The sequence below is a fragment of the Lontra canadensis genome, unplaced genomic scaffold (assembly GCF_010015895.1).
Source record: "Lontra canadensis isolate GAN:19392208 unplaced genomic scaffold, GSC_riverotter_1.0 scaffold77, whole genome shotgun sequence".
Lineage (NCBI taxonomy): Eukaryota > Metazoa > Chordata > Mammalia > Carnivora > Mustelidae > Lontra > Lontra canadensis.
Genome location: NW_022631071.1, coordinates 9,584,048 through 9,598,446, shown reverse-complemented (window position 1 = coordinate 9,598,446; position 14,399 = coordinate 9,584,048). Strand labels below are relative to the sequence as shown.

General features: G+C 34.9%; 1 protein-coding gene and 1 non-coding gene across 2 annotated transcripts in view; one reads left to right on the top strand and one right to left on the bottom strand.

Annotated features, from left to right (window-relative positions):
- Positions 1–14,399, top strand: part of DACH2 (dachshund family transcription factor 2) — an 842,698-nt gene that overhangs the window by 551,237 nt on the left and 277,062 nt on the right. The window lies entirely within an intron of this gene.
- On the bottom strand, positions 1,280–1,384 carry LOC116881811. The gene has a single exon (XR_004385488.1). It is a non-coding gene; the product is annotated as a U6 spliceosomal RNA (small nuclear RNA).

Genomic DNA, 14,399 nt, shown 5'->3' with positions numbered 1-14,399 from the left:
AATTGAATTTCCTGACCAATTTGGAAATTATCTTAAGGTAAACTTGACTTTTGTTATATATTTAAACTTGGCCAGGTTTTCCTATCAGTGTTGTTAATAATAATTTACACTATTTTTCTAATTTCTATTTTTTGGTATTAACTCTGAAGGACCAAACCAAATCATCCAAATTTAGTCTGCACTTCTATCACTGTTATTGTTGATTTACAAATCAAATATATATTGACTTAATGTATAAGTATTCTTTTCAACTTCTGTGAATGTGACTCTTTTCTGTGACTGTTTCTTTCTTTTTTAAAAGATTTTATTTATTTATTTGACAAACAGAGCTCACAAGTAGGCAGAGAGGCAGGCAGAGGGGGAAGCAGGCTCCCTGCTGAGCAGAGAGCCTGATTCAGGGCTTAATCCCAAGGCCCTGGGATTATGACCTGAGCTGAAGTCAGAGGCTTTAACCCACTGAGCCACCCAGGTTCTCCTCTGTGACTGTTTCAATAAATTAAATTTACAGGGCAGATGTTGTATATCTTACTGCATATATTCTTATTTTCTCTGTTGTTATAGTCAAACACATTTCAAAATTTAAGGGGCTGAGTCAGAGAGAGGAACTGCAGGGGAAGCTGAGAGAAGAGGCAATACCACACTGAAAACTTGCAGAGCCCCAAATGGTGGGCATCCACAAGCCTCCAATCAATTCGCCCCACTGACATACATCTTAGCCCATCCATGCTTTCTCTCTGAGTTCAGGGCCAGGCTGACTTAGTCTCCAGCATGGCCCACAGGCCATGGGATTCCTATATTGATCTTTTCCTGCCTGGGGGACTTCACAGGTCAGGCCTTCCTGGGTCACTCTTCTTGCATCTCTGTCCCTCTGTCTCAGAGGCCCCCTAAATCAATGCATGTATTCCACCATGATCTTAGACAGCATCCTGTTTCTTCCCCTTCATCACTGTCATGACATCTTAAATTATATACTTCATTCATGTGGTTAAAAGAACAAAAAAAATGTAAATTACCTTTGCTTAACATGTTTGAACTGAAACTTACATACTTTCTTTAAGCAACTACAGAAGAAAAATAGTAACAAATTTGTCAGTATACTAGAAACTAATAATCTTTTCTTCTTTATAAGTTCATTATCAGTTTTTGATTATAGGAGGTCACTGACGTTGTGTCCTTTGTGGTAACAAAATGTACACAGCATAAAATTTACCATTTTAAACCATTTTATTATACAGTTCAGTGGTTTTAAGTACAGTGATATCCTTGTGTAATCATCAGCAAAAATATGGAATGCTTCACAAATCTGCATTTTTTATCCTCATTCAAGGGTCATGGTAATTTTCTCTGTATCGTTCTAATTTTAGCATATGTGCTAATAAAGCAAAAAACCATATATGTATGTATATATATTTGTCAGTTTTTAAAAAAATTCTAATTCTAGTATAACTAACATACAGTGCTATATTAATTTCAGGCATAAAATATAATGATTCAACCATTCTATGCATTACTCAGTCCTCATCATAAGTGTATGCTTAATCACTTCATCTATTTCAACCATCACCCCCACCTCCCCTCTGGCAACTACCAGTTTGTTCTGTATATTTAACAGTCTGAGAGGTTATTCTGTTTGGATTTTTTTTGTCTTTGTTCATTTATTTTGTTTCTTAAATTGCACATATGAATTAAATCATATGGTATTTTTCTTTCTCTAACTTATTCCACTTAGCCTTGTGTCCTCTAGATCCATCCATGTCGTTGCATGCCTTTTTTTTATTCATTCATATTTGGATGGACACTTGGGTTGCTTCAATATCTTGGCTATTGTAAATAATGTTACAATAAACATAGGGGTGCATATATCTTTTCAAGTTAGTGTTTACATATTCTTTGGGTAAATACCCAGTAGTGGAGTCATTGGATCACATGTTAATTCTATTTTTAGTGTTTTGAAGAATGTCTATACTCTTTTCCACTGTGGCTGCATTATCCTGTATTCCCACCAACAGTGCAGAGGATTACCTTTTCTCTACATACTTGAAAACACTTGTTATTTCTATTTATTTATTTATTTTATTATGTGTTTATTTACCTTTTTACTTAAATTCCAGTTAGTTTCCATACAGAGTAATATTAGTTCCAGGTGTACAATATAGTGATTCAACACTTCCATACAACTGGTGTTATTTCTTTTTCTTTTTTTTTTAATTTTAGCCATTCTGGCAAGTATGATGTGACATATCATTATGGTTTTTACCTGAATTTCCCTGATCATGAGTGATGTTGAACATCTTCTTATGTGTCTGTTAACCATCTGTATGTCTTCTATGAAAAATGTCTACTCATATATAGTGCCCAATTTTTAATAGGATTGTTTGGGTTTTTTGGTGTTCAGTGTTATAAGTCCATTATATATTTTAGATCTTAACCTCTTATTGGATATGTCATTTGCAAATATCTTCTCCCTGGTGTGCTTTCTTTTTGTTTCATTGATCACTTCCTTTGTTGGGCAAATGGTTTTTGTTTTGGTGTATCCTAATAGCTTATTTTTGCATTTCTTTCATTTGCCAAAAGAGACATATTTAGAGAAAATTTGTCAATGCCTGACATCAAAGAGACTGCCAAACTGCCAAACTGCCAAAGTTTTCTATTAAGAATTTCATGGTTTGGGGTCTTACATTTATATATTTAATCAATTTTGAATTGATTTTTATATGGTGTATGAAAGTGGTCCAGTTTAATTCTATTGCATGTAGCTGTCCAGTTTTCTCAACACAGTTTTCTTTTTTCCCCCCATTGCATATTCTTATTTCTTTTTTCATAGATTAATTGTCAGTATAAGCATGAGTTAATTTTTGGGGTCTCTATTATTTTCCATTGATTTCTGTGTATATTTTTGTACCGGGACCATACTGTTTGATGACAGCAGCTTTGTAGTGTATCTTAAATCTGGAATTGTGATACATCCAGTTTTTGTTTTCTTTTTCAAGATTGCTTTGGATATTTGGGAACTTTTGTGGTTTCATACAAATTTTAGGATTGTTTGTTCTTGTTCTCTTAGGAATGCTATTGGATTTTGATAAAGAATGCATTAAATCTTTGGATTACTTTAGATAGTAGGGACATTTTAACAGTATTTGTTCTCCCAATCCACGAACCTGGAATTTCTTTCATTTCTTTGTGTCATCTTCAGTTTCTTTCAACAAGTTTTATATATTTCAGATCACAAGTCTTTCATTTCCTTGTGTAAGTTTATTCCTAGGTATTATATACTTTTTTTGGTGCAACTGTAAATAGAATTGTTTTCTTACTTTCTCTTTCTGCTGCTTCATTATTATTGTAAGAAATGAAACAGGTTTCTGTACATTGATTTTATCTCTAATGACTTAACTGAATTCATTTATCACTTCTAGTGGTATTTTGGTGGAGGCTTTTGGGTTTACAACATACAGTATCATGTTATCTACAAATAAGGAAACCATAGTTTTTTCCTGACTCAGTTGAACACATTTTATTTTATTTTTCTTGTATAATTACTGTGGCTAGGACTTCCAGTAAATGTTGAACAATAGTGGTGAGAGTGGACATTTCTGTCTTTTTCCTGATCTTAGGGGAAAAACTCTCAGTCTTTCACTATTGAGTATGATGTTAGCTATGAGTATTTCATATATGGCCTTTATGATGTTGAGGTATGTTCCCTCTAAGCCTACTTTGGTGAGTGTTTTTATCATGAATGGATGTTGTATTTTGTGAAATCTTTTTTCTGCATCAATTAAAATGATCATGGGGGAGCGAAGATGAAGATAGAGTAGGAGGACCTTAGGTTCATTTCATCCTTAGAACACAGGGGAACATTTCTTCGAAGCCATTGGCTGGGGTAATGAGAGGGACTGGTTTATTGTGAGTTCTTGCAACCACAACAGGACAGTTGGCTTGGCTGGGAGAGAGCCCTGAGGGCACTGCCTTACTCCTGGAGATAAGACAGACAAACAACTCAGGAACAGACAGCATAGAAACAGAGAACTGAAGAATGTCTGGGGCACACAGATTATTTGCTCCTTTTTGAGTACTTCTGGGTGTTTCCTGGAGAGACAGCATCCCAGGAGAAGCCTCTCTGAGGACAAAGGAGATGACTCATGCCATTTTTCTCCACCATCCTCAACATAAACAAGAGCCACCTGCTGGAAACAACTCAACACTGACACTGGGTGCTTATCCTGCTTACACCAAGTCCCTCCCCACCCCACCTCCAATGCCCTGGTGTGTAACTACCCTTCTTGGTCAAGTTTGCATCTATCCCAGCATGATGGTCCCCTCTCCCAGAAGACCAGAACAAGCCCAACCCACATTATATACATAAAGCCTGGAGTTTTAAGTCAGCAGGCTTGTCTGGTAGATGCCAGAGGGCACTGTGCTACTCCTGGCAAGAAGTCATTCAAACAACACAGAGACATATAGTGTGGAAACAAGGGTCTGAAAAATGCCTGGGACCCACAGGGAGGAGATTATTCACTCTTTTCAGAGTGCATCCTTGAGAGGCAGCATGTAGAGAGATATTTCTCTGGGGGAGCTGGCTGGTGTCACTTCCTTTCCCCATCCAACAACACAAACACAGAACTATCTTCCAGAAACAGCACAGCACCCACACTGGCTGCCTTACTTGCTTACACCAAGCCTCACATTCCTGTGTTCTGCTTTTCTCAGTCAAGCTTGCTTCAGTACTAGTGCAGTGGGCCCCTAACCAGAAACTGCTGTCCATGCCATATCTCCTGACCAGATATTTCTGCAAGGATTCAGTTCTATCAAAAGTAGTATTAATTCTCATTTCACAACTTGACCAGAGTTCACCTGCTTAAAACTTGCCACAGGACCAAATACTGCAGGCAAGGAAAGCCTCTGAAGATGACTGGCCTGAAGAATAGAGCAGCCAAAAAACAACAGCACAGCACACACAACACACACCAGAGACACACTGAAGCAGGAGGCCCTGGACACTATGTGATCTCTTCTTCATAAAGCCATTACTCTGAGGAATGGTAAATATAATGGGCTTTTCTAACACAAAGAAGAAGCAGACACTTAGACAAAAATGTCAAGAATTAATCACAAATGAAAGAATAAGAAAATATATCACAGCCTAAGATCTAAGTTAAACAGATATAAGCAACATACCTGATGGAGAAATTAAAACAATCATAAGGATACTCACTGGGATTGGGAAAAGAATGGAAGAATTCAGAGAGGCCCTTACCATAGAGATAAGAGTTAAAAAAGGATCAACCAGAAATGACCAATGCAATAATAGAAATAAGAAACAGGCTCAATGCAATGAACACAGGGTTGGAAGAAGCAGAGAAATGAAGAAAAGATGTAGAAGATAAAATAATGGAAAATAATGAAGCTGAGCAAAGGAGAGAAAGAATTTTGGAACATGAAAATGGATTTAGGTAAATCAGTTACTCCGTCAAGTTTAATAACATTTATACTATAAGAGTACCAGAGGAGGAAGTGAGAAGAAAGTGGGTAGAAAACTTATTTGAGGAACAATACCTGAAAACTTCCCTAATATGGGAAAAGAAACAAATATGCAATCCAAGTGGCGCATACACACACCCACAAAAGCAAAACAAAACCAAAAACAAAAAGCCTCCTATCAAAATAAACGCTGGCCAACACTGAGACATATTGTAATTAAATTTGCAAAATATAGTGATAAAGAAAAAAATCTTAAAAGCAACAAGACAGAATTCTTTAACTTACAAGGGAAGACTGATAAGGCTAGCTGAAGATTTCTCAACAGAAACTTGGCAAGCCAGAAGAGAATAGCGTGATATATTCAACGTGCTGAATGGAAAAAAAAAATCTTCAGCCAAGAATACTTTATCCAGGAAGGCAGTAATTCAGAAGAGATGGAGAGACAAAGAGTGTCCCAGACTCATAAAAACTAAAGGAGTTCATGACCAATAAAAAACCCTGCAGCAAATATTAAAGGGAAATCTGAGTAGAAAGGAGAGAACATAAGTGAGAAAGAAAAGAAAGGAACAGAGGAAATCTCCAAAAAACAATGAAAATCAAGGAATAAAATGGCAATAAAGGCATATCATTTGATAATTATTCTGAATACAAATGAAATAAATGCTCCAAGCCAAAGACATGGTGTATCAGAATGGATAAAAACAACAAAAACAACAAGATACATCTATATGCTGGGTATAAGAGATTCATTTTTATTTTTATTTTTTATTTTTTTATAAGAAAACACTTATTGAAAACCTATCACATCTTTTATTTTTATTTTTATTTATTTACTTTTTAATTTTTATTTTTAAATTTATTTAAATTCTATTAATTAATTTACAGTGTATTATTTTATGTTTCAGAAGTAGGGTTCAATGATTCATCAGTTTTATGTAATACTCAGTGCTCATAACATCACGTGCCTTCCTTAATGTCCATCACCCAGTTACCCCATCCTCCAACCCACCTCCCCTCTAGCAACGCTCAATTTCCTATGATTAAGAGTAAGAGATTAATTTTAGACCTAAAAACACCTGTAGATTGAAACTGATAGTATGGAGAAACATTTATTATGGAAATGGATGTCCAAAGAAAGCCAGAAAGCAATACTTATATCAAGTAAACTATACTTTTATTTATTTATTTATTTATTTATTTATTTATTTAACATAAAATATATTATTTGCTCCAGGGGTACAGGTCTGTGAATCATTAGGCTTACACATTTCACAGCACTCACTTAGAAATATCCTCCCCAATGTCCATAACCCAGCCACCCTATCCCTAACCTTCCACCCCCAGCCACCCTCAGTTTGTTTTGTGAGATTAAGAGTCTCTAATGGTTTGTCTCCCTCCCAATCCCATCTTGTTTTATTTTTTCCTTCCCTACCCTCCACAACCCTCTGCATTGCCTCTCATTCTTCATATCAGAGAGATCATATGATAATTGTCTTTCTCTGATTGACTTATTTCACTCAACATAAAACCCTCTAGTTCCATCCACATTGTTGCAAATGGCAAGATTTTGTGTTTTTTTGATGGCTGCATAGTATTCCACTGTGTGTGTGTGTGTGTGTGTGTGTATACCATATCTTTTTTATCCATTCATCTGTTGATGGACATCTAGGTTCTTTCCATAGCAAACTATACTTTAAATGAGAGCCTATAACAAAAATTAAAGAAGGGCACTATTTAATAAAGGGTAATATCCAAAAATAAGACCTAACAATTATAAATACTTATCACCCAACATTTATCACCCAATACCCAAATACATAAAACAGTCAATATCAAATGTGAAGGAACTCATTGATAATAGCATAATACTAAGGGACCTTAACATCCCATTAAATCAATGGACACGTTCAGAGAAAATCAACAAGGAAACAAGGACTTGGAATGACACAGTGGACCAGAAGGACTTAATGGATATATTCAGAACATTCCATCCCAAAACAGCAGAATACACATTCTTTTTGAGTGAAAGTAGGACATTTCCAGAATACATCACATAACGGATCACAAATCAGTCCTCAACAAATACAAAGATTGAGATAATTCCATGCATGTTTTCTGACACCATGAAACTTGAAGTCAACCAGAAGAAAAACAATTGGAGAGACCACACATACATGATAGTTAAACAACATGTTACTAAACAATAAATGGGTGACTCAGGAAATCAAAGAAGTAAAAACTACAAAATACATGGAAACAAATGAAAATGCAAACACAGTGGTCCAACACTTTGGGTTGCAACAAATCTGGTCCTAATAAAAAAGTATACAGTAATACAAGCCTACCTTAAGAAGCAAGAAAAATTTCAGAGAAACAAACAAACAAACAAACAAAACAAAAAACCTAACCTTGCACACAAAGGAGCTAGAAAAAAAAATTAAAACAAAAGCCCCAGAAAGAAGAAAATAATAGATTACAGTAGAAGTAAAAAATAGAAACTATTAAAAAAAAAAAGAACAGAGCAATGAAACCAGGAGGAGCTGGTTCTTTGAAAAAATTAATAAAATTAGACATTCGGAGAAGGAGAGAAGTTAGTTGGGAGAAATCAGAGGGGGAGACAAGCCATGAGAGACTATGGACTCTGAGAAACAAAATGAGGGTTTTATAGGGGAGGGGCGGAGGGTTGGCTGAGCTTGGAGCACTGGGTGTGGTACATAAACAATCTTGGAACACTGAAAAAGTAAAATTAAATAAAAAATTAAAAAAATTTAAAACCTATACTTAGATATCTCAAAAAGACAAAAAAAACCTAAAATAAATAAAATCACAAGTGAGAAAGGAGAAATAAAGAGCAACACGACAGAAATACAAAATAATTATAACAGAATAGTAAAAAAAAAAAATTTTGTCAACAAATGAACAGCCTGGAAGAAACAGATAAATTCCTAGAAGCATATGAACTACCAAACTGAAACAGGAAGAAATAGAAAATTTGAATAGACTGATTACCAACAAAGAGATTGAGTCAGTAATCAAAAAACTCCCAACAAATAAAATTCCAGGGCCAGGTGGATTCAAAGGAAAATTTTTCCAAATATTTAAGGATTTAATATTTGTTCTTCTCAAACTGTTCCAAAAAATAGAAAAGGAAAGAAATTTCCAAATTCATACTTTGGGGCCAGAATTATCCTGATACCAAAACTAAATAAAGATTCTAAAGAACGGGACCCCTCTGTGGCTCACTCAGTTAAGTGTCTGCCTTTGGAGTGAGTCATGATCCTAGGGTCCTGGGATGAAGTCTTGCAAGGAGCCTACTTCTTCCTCTGCCTGCCACTCACCTGATTGTGCTCTCTCTGTCTCTCAAATAAATAAATAAAATATTTTTAAAAAGAGATTCTACTATAAAAGTGAATGAGAGGTCAATATCCTTGATGTACATGGATGCAAAAATTCTCAATAAAATACTAGCAAATCGAATCTAACAGTGGATTAAAAGAATCATTCATCATGATCAAGTGGGATTTATTCCTGGGCTGCAAGGGCAGTTTAATATTCATAGATCAATCAACTTGTTACCCTACATTTAAAAAAAAAAAGGTAAGAACCATATAGTCCTTTTGCTAGATGCAGAAAAAGCATTAGACAAATTACAACATCCATTCATGATAAAAAACCTCAACAAAGTAGGGTTAGAGGGAACATATCTCATCACAATAAATGCTATATACCAAAAATCCACAACTAATATCTTCCCCAATGGGGAAAAACTGAGAGTTTTTTCCTTTATGGCTTGGAGCAAGACAGGGATGTCCACTCTCACCACTGCTATTTAATGTAGTACTGGAAGTCTTAACCACAGCAAGCAGACAACAAAAAGAAATAAACATCCAAAGCAGCAAGAAGTAAAATGTTCACTATTTGTAGATGGCATGATAATCTATGTAGAAACCCAAAAATAGTCCAACAAGAAATTGCTGGGACTGACCCAGTAATTCAGTAGGGTCGTAGGATACAAAATCAACATACAGAAATCTGATGCATTTCTGTACACCTGTAATGAAGCAGCAGAAAGAGAAAACAAGGCATCTACTCAACTTAAAATTGTACCCCAAACCATAAGATACCAAAGAATAAGGCTAACCAAAGAGGTGAAAGACTTATACCCTGAAAACTATAAAACATTGATGAAAGAAATTGAAGATGACACAAAGAAAGGGTAAAACATTCCATGCTCATGTTTTGGAAGAAAAAAATATTGTTAAAACATCTCTACTGCCCAAAGCAATCTGCACATTTAAAGCAATCCCTATTAAAACATGACCAGCAAAGAATCCTAAAGAATGTATGGAACCACAAAAAAACCTGTATAGCCAAAGCAAGCTTGAAAAATGAAAGCAAATCTGGAGGCATCACAATTCCAGACTTCAAACTATATTACAAACCTGTAATAATCAAGACAGTATGGTACTGGCCCAAAAATAGACATAAAGTTGAATGGAACAGAATATAAAACCCAGAAATGAACCCACAACTGTGTGGTCAGTTAATCACTGACAAAGCAGGAAAGAATATCCAAGGGGGAAAAGACAATCTTTTCAGCAAATGATGTTGGGAAATTAGACAGCAACATGAAAAGTAATGAAAGTGGACAACTTCCTTTCACCATACACAAACATAAATTCAAAATGGATTAAGGACCTAAATATAAGACAGGAAACCATTAAAATCCCAGAGAACACAGATAGTAATGCATTTGGCATTGACCATAGCAATTTCTTACTACATTTGTCTCCTGAGACAAGGAAACAAAAGACAGAAATAAATTATTGGGACTTTATCAAAATAAAAACCTTCTGCATAGCAAAGGTGATACTCAGCCAAACTAAAAAGCAACCTATGGAATGGATGAGGATGTTTTCAAATAAAATAAATGTTAAAATATTCACATGCATAATTTATAAAGAACTTATAAAACTCAACACACACAAAAAAGTAGTCTAATTAAAATTGGACAGAGAACATGAATAGACATTTTTCCAATAAGACATCACATATCCAACACAGACATGAAAAGATATTCAACATCACTTATCATCAGGGAAATAGAAATCAAAATAATGATATATCACCTCACTCCTATTAGAATATTAAACACAACACCACCAGAAACAGCAGGTGATGGGGAAGGATGCAGAGATGGATAACCTTCTTATATTGTTGATGGGGATGCAAACTGATGCAGCCACTCTGGAGAACTGTATGGAGGTTTCTCAAAAAGTTAAAAAAAAATAGAACTACCTATGATCAGGAAATTGCACTAAGTGTTTACTGAAAGAATAAAAAAATGCTAATTCAAAGGTTGCATGCACCCTATTGTTTATAGCAGCATTATCCACCATAGTCAAATTGTGGAAAAAACCCAAGTGTGCATTGACAGATAAGTGGATAAGGATTTGGTGTATATATTTGCAATGGAATAGTACTCAGCCATAAAAAGATTATATCGTGTCATTTGCAATGACATGGATGAAGCTGCAGAGTATTGTGCTAAATGAAGTAAATAATTTGGAAAAAGACAAATACCATATGTTTTCACTCACATGTGGAATTTAAGAAACAGAGCAAATGACCGTAGGGAGAAGAGAAGAGAAGAGAAGAGAGGCAAACCAAGAAACAGACTTAACTGTAGAGAACAAAATGATGGTTACTAGAGGGGAGGTGGGTGGGGGATGGGTAAATTTGTGATGGGGATTAAGGAGTGCACTTTTTGTAATGAGCACAGTGTGTTGTATGTAAGTTTTGAATCACTGAATTGTATACCTGAAACTAATATTACACTGTCAGATAACTTCCTGGAACTTAAAATTTTAAAGAAAAATTTTAAAAGATAAAAAACATAGAAATAAAATAAAATAAAAAAACAAAATAAAATGATCATATATATATTTTTATCTGTCTTCTTATTGATATGCTGTATCACTTGTTTGATTTGTGAATATTGAACTGTCCTTCATTCCAGGAATAAATCTCACTTGATTGTGGTGAATGATTTGTTAGCTTTCAGTTCGTTAATAATTTGTTGATGACTTTTGCATCTGTTTTCATCAGAGATACTGATCTGCAGTTTTCTTTCTTTCTTTCTTTCTTTTCTTTCTTTCTTTCTTTCTTTCTTTCTTTCTTTCTTTCTTTCTTTCCTTCTTTTTTTCTTTCTTCTTTCTTTTTTTTAGTGTCTTTTACTGGTTTTGTTATCAATGTAATATTGGACTCTGAGAATGAATTTTTTTATTTCCATATTGTTTATATATTAGTTTACAACACACACACACACAAACACATATATATAAAATTAACATATAAGGTGTTATTTGCTTCAAGGATACAGGTCTGTGAATCATCTGTCCTACACAATTCACAGCACTCACCATAGCACATACCCTTCCCAATGTCCATAGCCCAACCACCCTATCCCTCCCCCGCCATCCCCTGGCAACCCTCAGTTTGTTTCCTGAGATTAAAAGTCCTGAGAATTAATTTTAAAGTTTTCCTTCCTCTTCTGTTTCTTAGAATAGTTTGGGAAGAAGAGCTATTACCTCTTCTTTAAATGTTGGTAGAATATACCGCTGATACGTTCTGATCCAGGAATTTTGTTTCTTGCAAGTTTTTTTATTACTAATTTAATTCCATTGCTAGTAATTGGTCTGCTCAAATTTTCCACTTCTTTTTGATTCAGTTTTGGAAGGTTATATATTTCTAAGACATCATTTCTCATAATATTCTCTTACAATCCTTTGTATTTCTGTGGTGTCATTTGTCCTCTTTCATTTTTTAATTTTATTTATTTGAGTCCATTCTCCTTTTTTTAAATGATAAGCCTGGCTAAAGGCTTATAAATTTTGTTGATATTTTCTAAAAATGTCTCCTAGTTTTATTGATTCATTGCACTGTAGTTTCTATTTTATTTATTTTTGTTCTGGTTTTTATTATCCCCTTCCTTTTACTGGTTTTTGGCTTTTTTTGTTCTTTTTTTTCTAGCAACTTTAGGGACAAAATTAGGTTGTTTATTTGAGATTTTTCTTGCCTCTTGAGATGGACTTCTTTTTTTATTAATTTCTTTTCAGCATAACAGAATTCATTGTTTATGCACGACACCCAGTGCTACATGCCATATGTGCACTCCATAATACCCACCACCTGGCTCCCCCAACCTCCCACCCCCCCGCCCTTTCAAAACCCTCAAATTGTTTTTCAGAGTCCATAGTCTCTCATGGTTCATCTCCCCTTCCAATTTCTCTCAACTCCCTTCTCCTCTCCATCTCCCCATGTTCTCCATGTTATTTGTTATGCTCCACAAATAAGTGAAACCATATGATAATTGACTCTCTCTACTTGACTTATTTCACTCAGCATAATCTCTTCCAGTCTCATGTTGAGATAGACTTCTATTGCTATAATATTTCTTCTTAAAACAGCTTTTGTCACATCCCAAAGTTTCTGACCATTGTGTTTTAACTTTTGTCTCCATGTAATTTTTAAATTTCTTCTTTGTTTTCTTAGTTGAACCCATTATTGCTTGCCAGCATTTTTTTCAACCTCCATGCATTTTTGTTCTTTCCAGATTTTTTCCTTATGATTGATTTCTAGTTTCATACCTTTGTATGAAGAGAAGATGCAACATATGATTTTAATATTTTTTAATTTATTGAGCCTCTTTATGTAGGCAAAATGTGATCTACTAAAAAGAATGTCCCATGTGAACTTGAAGAGAATGTGTATTCTACTATTTTGGGGGTGGAGTGCTCTGAATATACCTGTTAGATCCACCTGGTCTAGTGTGTCATACAAAGCCATGGTTTCCTTGTTGATTTTCTGTCTGGATCATCTATCCATTAATGCAAGTTGGGTGTTCAAGTATTCTATTATTACTGTATGATTATTGTGTTCCTCCTTCATGTCTGCTAATAGTTGTATTGTGAATTTGGGTGCTCTACATTGGATCCAAAAATGTTTAAAACCACCATTTCTTCTTGTCAGATTGTTCCCTTTGTCATTATTTAGTGTCCTTCTATCTTGCTACAGTCTTTGCTTTAAAATCTATTTTCTCCAATATAAGTATTGCTACTTCAGCTTTCTTTTTGCTTCCATTTTAATAACCAATTTTTCCATGCTTTTACTTTTAATCTGTATGTGACTTTAGGTTTGAAACGAGTCTTTTGTATGCAGCATAGAGATGAGTTTTGATTTTTCATCCATTCAGTGCCCTATAACTTTTTATTGCAGAACTCCATCCATTTACACTCAAAGTAATTTTTAAATTATGTTAAGTTAGCCACCATACAATACATCATTAGTTTTGGTGTAGTGTTCAATGATTCACTAGTTGTGTATAATGCTCAGTGCTCATCACAACACGTGCTCTCCTTAGTACCCATCACTCGGCTACCCCATCTCCCCAATCCCCACCCTTCTGCAACCCTCGTTTGTTTCCTGGAGTCCATAGTCTCTCAAGGTTTGTCTCCCTCTTTGATTTTCCCCCTTCAGTGTTCCCTTCATTCCCCTATTGTCTTTCATGCTATTTCTTATGTTTCACATATGAGTGAAAGCATATGATAATTTTCTTTCTCTGATTTACTTACTCCATTTAACATAATCCTCTCCAGTTCCATCCATGTTGATGCCAAAGGTGGGTATTCATCCTTTCTGATGGCTAAATAATATTCCATTGTATATATGAACCATATCTTCTTTATCCATTTGTCTGTTGAAGGGCATCTTGGCTCCTTCCACAGTTTAGCTATTGTGGACATTGCTGCTATGAATATTGGGGTGTATGTGTCCCTTCTTTTCACTACATCTATATCTTTGGGATAAATACCTAGTAGTGCAGTTGCTGGGTCATAAGGTAGGTCTATTTTTAATGTCTTGAG